The sequence below is a fragment of the Vidua macroura genome, chromosome 4 (genome assembly GCF_024509145.1).
Source record: "Vidua macroura isolate BioBank_ID:100142 chromosome 4, ASM2450914v1, whole genome shotgun sequence".
NCBI classification, from domain to species: Eukaryota; Metazoa; Chordata; class Aves; order Passeriformes; family Viduidae; genus Vidua; species Vidua macroura.
Window position 1 is genome coordinate 52359488 of NC_071574.1, and position 9478 is coordinate 52368965.

Consider the following 9478-nt stretch of genomic DNA (forward strand, 5'->3'; position numbering starts at 1 on the left):
AGAAAAAAAAAAAAAAAGAAAAAATCCTACTGTAAAATGACACTTTGGCCACCAAGCCAAGAGAATCCTTAAAATGTTCAACAAGAAAGAAGTGGAATATAGTAATATTGTAAAATGATGCAATCTGTAGGGGGAGGGCAGAAAAAAGATCCCTCTTTAACTAAGGCTTAGGAATTTGATTATGTCTGTGCATGCAAAATGGATATCAGGCTAAAACACCTGAAGGAGAATATCAGTCCACATTACATAGTTTGAAAATCACCCACTGCGCAAAATTGTGACAAATGCATAATTTCATTTGCTTTCATTCATAAATAACTAAATAGCTCATTCTTCATAAACATCCTTGCAAGTAACAGATATCTCTGAAAGCATGCATTTGTTTGCAAAAATCTGAGAATACCGGAAAATTAGGTGCAGAATTTTGAGAATAAATATCTAAGACTTTATAATCTTTAAAGAAGAAATCTCATGTATCCCATCAGAAACAGGTGCAGTTCTGTATTGCTAAAATAATGCAGAAAAAAAAATAGCAGAAAAGGTAAAATCCTGCCCACTGAATGTCAAGAATAAAACTCATTTTGGCTGTATTGGAACCAATACTAGCCAGTATGAAAGATACATTATGGAAAGTAAGAAACATTTGTATGTTGAAGGAGATATATAATTTGCTGACAGCATTGGCTACATGTAATCATGGCCTAATCACAGGCAAGAAATATGTATTAGAAAAGAAAGAACAAGGGGACAAAACTTGTGCATTATCCAGACAATTGGTTATATTCATAGTAAATGTTCCCTGGAACAAGGTCTGTCAGTACATAAAGGAATACACATTTCTCACTTAAAAATATATTTCCATTACAAAATATTCTGGTAAACAAGAATTTATGTTCCATGAATGTAGAAGTTCCATTTATTTCACTGGGATTATCCATAGTATATGCTGTTTCAAAAAAGTGAGTTTGAAAAAGAAAATTATATTTTAAGTATGTTTATGTATCTGAATCTCTTTTTGACTTTTTTCCTAGTAACATTTTTAATTGTCTGGACATTCAAGATTTTCTTTGAATATAGAAAGTGCATTTAATGTAATGTTTTAAAAGATGAGAACAATATGTGCATAATGATGTATTTTGACCTAGAGTGCTGATACTATTCTCACAAGAGAATTAATGATTTGTTCTACACACTTGTTTGTTTGTCTGCTTTGTATTTGACCATACCTAATTAACCCTTGAAGAATATACAATCCCCAGGGCTTCTTTTAAGATGTACTTTGAACTTGTGAAGTCTAGCTAACCTTAGCAAATTATCAGAATATTCATGGCATTTACTAACAAGCAAAATCAGAACTGCAACAGGGATGTATGTGATTCCACACACTTCACCTTCAAGGAGTACATCACCTTTGAATGAAAGCTGACTTTTAAGTGAACCTAAGCAGCACTTGATCTTGTTTTGACAGCTTGTCTTTGATGGCAAGCACATATATATCCTTCAGGAAGCTAATATAGGGTACTTACTTTCAGGTAAGCAGTGGATTTAAAATAATGGAATTATCCTTCCTTAAGGATCTTCCTTGCAAAATTGCTCTCCAGTCACTTATAAATACTTTTGCTTTAGGCACTAAAATCAAGTGACCTAACAGCCAATTAAAACTTTAAAAAAATAATTAAAGAAAATGTAGCACTTCTGATTTGCAGTGAGTGCAGAAGATTTCTTACTGATTTCATTAGAAGTAAGGTTAGGTGCTTTGTGATCAGTACATGTCAAAGGGAAAAAATTCCAAACTCAAATGGGAGTTATATTTCTATACATGTTTGAAGACTAAGTTATTTGGCTTGAGGTGACTCTGCTTATGACCTTATATATATTGATTTGAGCAAACTATGCTTGAGCAAACTATGCAAAAAGTCTTTGTAACACATTTTCTTTTTGAATGAAAATATACTGAAGAGATAAAGTTACTCTAATTCATGTTACAGAAAAGTAAGTAATTGCAGATTTAACAAGACTACTAGTCCTGTTAAAGGGTTTTCAGAGAGTATATTGATGTTTTCTAAGAGTCAAGCTCTTTAAGAGTCAAGTCTCTTCTCTTTTTTAGCACAGGTTTTAGTGCTAGTATAAAAAAAAAAAAAAAAGTCATGGCCTCAGTTTTTTGCTGGTACTTGTTAGTTAACTTTCTGGTTAAGGATGACCACTTCAGCACATGATGCCTTATTGTACATGGCTCAAGCTTTTCAAAGTAATCATTACAGACATCTAGGAGGAGGAAAAAAAATCTCATTCTTGAAATAGTGAGCCTTTCAGAGATTGGCATGTATTACTTTAAAACACTTCTGCTTATGAAATGCAGTCCAGGGCCAAAACCAGGGTATAATAAATTGTTAATTGTGGGAAGTAGCCTTGATTTCCCTTTCACTACTCTAAACTGTTAGAGAGGGACCAATCTCTGCCCTGTTTTGCTAGTAATTTATTTTTAATAATATGAGAAATGCTACCTTAAATCTCTGATGGAGATTTTCTGAAGTCAGGGAAGAAAGTTAATTTGAACACATCTGCAGCATCAAACATAATTGCTTCATAACATACTTGCATGCTGATTCAGTACATCATTCTGTCATTCCATTTATGTGAAATAGATGGTGTTGTACTATGCAACAGCAAGCCACAGGAATGGGCATTTGCAGCAGGGGAAAATTCAGAAAGATTTATAAGTAATTACAAAGATTGATAGATAACAAACACATTTTTTGTAAAACAAACAGAAAATTTTAAAATAAATTAAATTTAATTATGATTACAAAAATAAAAGTTTAGTGAAAGTTGACTCAAGAAATGTCAACTCCTGTAAGCATACATTTCTAAGATTTCTTTTTGCTTCTACATATTTGGGGATAATATTTCAGCTGAAGGTCAGATAGGGCCTAGTTTGAGAGAAAATGTAGATACCAGAAAATATTTTTTCCTTTGAATTCCATATTATTCCTTGCCTCCCTGAATACAGATGATGATTTGCTGACCCTGAAGGGACAGGGTTATTTTCTCCTGTATGCTCCTGACATGTGCTATGGCATACATCTGGAGGGATGCAGCAGAGAATTTATCATGATTCGACTTCTATATAGGAAAATCCTTCCTAGGGATTCTTTTCATACAAATTCCCAGAAGAAATAATTAAGGTACACACATAAATATAACTTTTTCTTTAACTATGTTGTGGATATTTTCTTTAGATACTAATTTTTATGTTGTACACTCCTCTTGCATTTTCTGGGCATGGCATCATAACACTATTTTTTTTTTTTTTTTTGAAATCATGAGTTGAACTTCATTAACAGAAGATTATTGTTTCCATTAGACATAATAACAACAAATGGTACTTGGTTGCTGCACTGCTATAGAATTGTCCCTTAGAAGTGCAAAAAGTCCTGCCTGGCATCTCTGTAAATGGCACTATGATTCCCTGTTGGTTAAATAAGTCTGACAAGGATTGCTCTTCATAATTTGAAATCCTTTAAGTGCAGATGGAATAAACTGGTTCAGTGAGCATGAGTTACCTGTAACTATGTAGGCTGCTGGAAACCCATGCCTGGCTTGGTAAGTCATGGAAGTATGAGAGTGAAGCTGTTCAGGGTGTCAGTCCACCCAGAGAGGTCTGTACTGCTAAATGGATGCAGAGGAGTTTGACTTGCCCCTCAGTAAGTGATTTCTTTTGACTGTGCTGCTTTGTAGAAGACAAGATATATTTTTAAAAACATAGACTTCCAGCTGGGCCCACCTATTTGAACAACAGATGTTTTTATGACTCATGTAGCCATTGTGGTTTACCAATATTTTACAGGGTTACACATAACTAAAGATCACGGAGCCATCTGTGCTTAGCACATTTTAATGGTATCTGCTGGTTCAAAGAACCTGTATACTCTATTTAAAAAGCCTCTAGGTAGTTATCTAACTAAAGGCATGACGAAAGAAATATAGAAAGGCATATATATGGAATTCCTACCCTGTGATTTGGTTGAATACCTGAAGCTCCCATTTCCTGGTTAGCTTAAATGTCAGACTAAATTTCTGAGCCATGAACTAGGTACAGAACAAAAGAAAAAAAAAAAGAAACCCAGTAAACCTTCTTCACAAGAACAATTCAGACTAGTAGGTGGAAAAAGATTGCATCATAAAATTTCAATATTCAGCAATTTAGTAAATGTACATATAACACCTAGTTTACCATATTTTAACACTTTTTATACAAGAAATTGTCTTCTAGAGAAACAGAATTCTGAAAGATCTCTCTTAGGGAACACATATGTCTTTAGAAAGACCATAGTAAAGAACTTTTCAACAATGTAGGCTTTTCCTAAATACCACAGGAGTAGGTGTTGTGGTAGCAGCAATATTTGTAGGCTGTGAGTACTTTCTAATTCACTGAGGAGTGAAACCAATAGACTTGGTTTCACTGTGGGTGAAAACAATATAAAATGCTAGTATCAACTTCCAGCAAGTGGAAAAATACAGGGGGCAACACCTCTTAGAAGTACAAAAAACAGATACAGTCATGTTGTGGTTTAACCCCAGCTGGGCACTAACCACTATGCAGCCCCTCCCTCACTGCCCAATTTCCTCCCCTGAGGGGAGGAGAATCAGAAGGAAAAGGTAAACTTTGTGGGTTAAGATAAGAACAGTTTAATAATTACAGCAAAATAAAGCACAACAATAATATACTACTACTACTAATTGTAATGATAATGGAAAGGAGAGAGAGGAATAAAACACAAGAGAAAAAAGTGATACACCATTCAGTTGCTCAGCACATGCTGGCTGATGTCTATCCCTGAGCAGGGACTGATGGCCCATCTCTTCCCCAGTTTCTATAGTGAGTGTGACATTCTATGAGATGGAACTTCCCTTTGGCCAGTTTGGGTCAGCTGTCCTGGTCATGCACCCTCCTGGCTTCTTGTGCACCTTCTTGCTGGCAGAGTGTGGTAAAACTGGGAAGTCCTTGGCTTAAGTAAGCTGTACCCAGCAACATCAGTGTGTTATCAACATTATTCTCATACTAAACCCCAAAAACACAGCACTGTACCAGCTACTAGGAAGAAAATTAACTCTTTCCCAGGTAAAACTTGGATCCCAAAGCATGAAGATAAACCAGTAAATTACATTCAGCTGCCATAAAAACCCCCCAGGTGTTAGAGGATCTACCAGAGGAAAATCATTGAGCCATTGGATGAATTAATTGCAGGATCATTATTTTTTACATGGAAGAATTTAATTCCCTAAGAACAAACAGGAGCATAGAGATGATAGAACGTGATTTTTTTAGCAGCTCTTTTACCTAATTTTGCATACAGATATTCAGTACCATCTAAATCCTTGCTTTTACCTTTCACTAAGTTTCAGGTGTCTTGTGATGCTGTATTGTTTGAAAATATATGTCCATATATGTGTATGTATGTTTATATGATAAATTTTCACAGCCAGTGAATTATATTATGCATTATATATGCAAATTATATAATAAATTTCACAGCCACAGTACAATGCTGTACAGTGGTATTGTAACAATTAGTATTGAGAAATAGTCTTGAAACCTAGGCACTTACTATCCACACATTTTGAAAAGTAACAGAAAAGCTGTGTAATTAAGGAAAAGTAGATTCCTTTCATCCATAATTATTCCTTTGAATAACCAGATGAGCTCTGTAAACTAAACACAGAAGGCTGAAGAAGGTGGATTATACAATAATATCTGGTCCTTATAGTTGAGTTCATTCATGTCAAAAAAACACAGTGTGGGTAATGCCACCATTTTATGGATTGCTTTTCCTGATACTGAATTGTACTTGTGTACTCTAGGTGCAGAGCTCCACAAGCTAACACCAGCACTCACCACCACCTCTGTAACCGTGTAATTTCAACTTTGAATGTCTTCACTGCAGAGTGCAGAGAAGCAAAGAGTGCTTTCTACATGGCACACATTTTTTGTGTCACAGCTATTCAGTCATTTTTGTTTGCTTTTTTTTCTTAACAGAACCATGAACACTTTTCTGTTTGTCTCATGTTTTAATTTGAAATTAGGCCTATAAAGATGCTAAAGGAAAAAAAAAATAAATGAATCATAGTAGAGGGCAAACACTCTGACAGCAATACTTTGGGTATTGTGCACTTGAATATCATGCCCTATCACTCAGATTTAATTCACTGTAACTAAATTTGTGTTCTCCTGGTTTACACTGGAGGAAAAATCAGGACCTTGGAGACAATCTAAAGCATAACAATCAATATTTGCAACTCTAAAAGTCCCCAAATGTATTCTGTGAACTTAATTTTCTTCTATAAAGCTACTGTTGGCACAGTTTGCAGCATAGCTTTCTAGCTACTGATACATTATATTGCTGGCATGGTCCTGTAATTTTTCATTAGCTAGTGATTCAATATTCCCACTTTATACCAATATAGAAGAGATGTTCTTCAGTTATTGCACTGAAAAATACTCTTGGGTATATTGTACCTAAAGGGAACAAATTCATTATATAGCAGCACATTATAAAACTGCAGTTACTCCAAACTGACAATTATATTTTGAAATATTAAAGTTTGCTAAGGTTTTTTTTTTTTTTTTGAGAGCCCTAGTTTGAACAGATAGAGCAACATGAACAATTTCATAATAGTATGCAAGATATTCAATTTACATTCTTCCTTGTTGAATTTACAGTGACTCTTCAACAAAAGATAAAATATAATAAAAAGATGTTAAACAATATTAAAGTTCAAACCGATTTTGGATGTTTGCTAAGTGTAATTCCACATGCTAATATTTCCAATAGAGAAGTGTCTTTTTAATTTAAGATATAATCTTACACAAAAATGTACCAGATTTAAACTTGGATCTTCATGTGTTTTAATAGACAGAGGGCTTGAGGGATGAAGATGTTTTTAGAAAGCAGGAAAAAAAACACAGCAGGATGGATGAATCAGGGCAGGGTGTAAAATAGCTACAGGTGAATGTATATGTGCTGGGGGGGGTTGAGGAATGCTGCCCACCCCGGTGGGTGGCACTTCCAGTATGCTTCTATTTGGGTTAAACACTCCTCGGGTCTGCTACAGAACAGTTTATTTTGAATGAAACTTCAGCTTGTAGGAGCCACTTGCAGCTAAGTAGAAGCTAAGTACTGGCCTAATGTAAACAGATTGGTGTTTGTTATAGTGTTTACAATACCGTAACAGATTGTTGAGCCCTAAAAGATAACAGGGGAAAAATGCTTACCTTAAAATGTGTCTGTTTTATTTCCTTAAGTCCTTTCCACCTCCTTACATTAAAATACTTCCTATCATGCAGATAGATTTGATGGAAAACTGTCTCTCCTGATGCAGCTGTTCCATTTTTTATAGGTGAGTACGCATTGACTTGGTACATAAGAATAACCTTATGCAGGTTTGTCTTATGGCTTTTATTTGAGAATCCATCTGGGGTGTAGGCCTTGCAAGGAGGGAAAAGTTTGCTTTATAATAGCTGCAACAGCTACTGATTAGGATACTCTTTATGAAGCTGAAAGTCTCCAGCTCAGTCACAGTTCTGAGCAAGACATTAATAAAATCTGAGGTTCCAGCAGCCCAGCAAGCACTTAATTACTAAAAGGTAAGGTATACAGAAAGATGTCTATTTTATCAATGGTAGTTGTCCTATTCTGAGTTTAGTGATTTTAAAAATATGTCTTTTTTCTTAAAAATACGTAACTGTGAAAAAAACATTTCAATTTGACATGCCATACTTTCCCGCAATATGAGAAAACAAGCAAAATATATTTTTATCTCTTTCCAAATGTGTCAGGGAGAAATTAATATCAAAGTATATGTTAAACTCAGCATCTTCATATTGCAAACTTGAAATAGTTTTTAAGAAATTTATGTAGTAAAATACTGTCTCTTATTAGAACACTTGGCAGTGTAAGAATAGGTTTGAGACAATACCTGCTACTTCTGCTTGCTGATTGGTTGAGGGTCTGTTAAGTGCTCAGAAATACACAAGGAGTCATACATTTAGATGATGAACTCATCTTGTCATATACTTGTGTCCAAGATAGTATGACCTGCTAACTCTGGTGTATTTTATTTGGTTTTGTAACCAGGTGTTATGATTTGCCTCTGAAACCTGAAGACACAAAATCTCTCTGAGATTCAGAGAGAAGATGAAAAACATACCAGATAATGCATGAATTAGTAGCCATATTTTTAAGTCTGCTGCTGTTTATCAAAGTTATTCTTCTTATCCCCTGAATGCTCATCATAAAATGAATAAAAATATTAGAATGCAAGGATGTAGTCTTCTCTGACAGAATGGCTGGCTTGGCATATGAGGGCACCGCAGTGGATGTTGCTTATCCTTACTTTTGATACTTTTGATGCTCTCTCCCACAACACCCTGATTAAAAATGGGCTAGTGAACAGTTAGATGAGCCAAATACTGAAAGAATTAGCAGACTGAAACTGTGAGCAACAGGACAAAGGCCACCTGAAGGCCAGTCACCAGTGGTATACCACAAGAGTCTGCATGGGTCCAGTACAGTTTACCTCCTTATTTATAACCTGGATGATGGGGACAAAGTGCATACTCAGCAAGTTTACTGATGATACAAAACTGGAAGAAGTGTTTGATGCACCAGATTGTTTTGCTGTCCATCCTTCCTGGACATCTTTGTTTTTAAGGGCTCTTTCCCAATGTAATCTCCAAATCAGCATCCTGGATGGGCTGAAGTCTGCCTTCCAAAAGTGCAAAGTAGAAATTTTCTTGATGCCCCCCCTTATTTCACTGAATATTGAGAATTCTATTCCATGATCACTGTACCCCAGAGCGCCTCCCACTGCCTCATCTCCCACTATCCCTTGTTTCTTTGTAAACAGGAGGTCTAGTGGAGCCCCTACCCAGTAGCTGTGACAGGTGTGACAAGAAGCTCTCCTGCACACACTCTAAGAACTTCCTAGACTGCCACTTCTCTGCTGGGCCAAGTTCCCAGCAGATGTCTGGCAGGTAAAAGCCGCTCACAAGAAATAAAGTTGGAAATAACCTTCAGCACCCAGTATTTTCAGGCAGTCTCCCATCCAAATACTAACCAGGCTCGACCCAGCTAAACTTCTGAGATCATATGAAATCAGGTGTTCTCAGGGTGGTTTGGCCATAGGCTTATACTGATATATTGATTATAACTATACCCTGGAGACATTTTTGAAGACACGTCTCAAAATACCCCTTTACTTCTGGCAGTAAGCACATGATTATTACTCTTGAGCAGTGCTGTGCAATCTGTCTTATACTGTGAGAGACTGGAGGGATTGCCTGCCGGCTCGAAACATTTCTTCATTTGCACGTGTGGGGGAAGAGGCAGATCAGGCCTTGCTTTTGGTGAGGTGAAGCACTGCCCCATACACCTTCCTCCTCTGGGCTGCTGTCCCAGCCCCCAGTGGCCACTTACCA

At 36.1% G+C, this 9478-nt stretch overlaps 1 pseudogene; it reads right to left on the reverse strand.

Annotated features, from left to right (window-relative positions):
- Positions 1-9068: 9068 nt before the first annotated feature.
- LOC128806987 (5S ribosomal RNA) lies at positions 9069-9187 on the reverse strand (annotated as a pseudogene).
- Between the last annotated feature and the right edge of the window lie 291 nt (positions 9188-9478).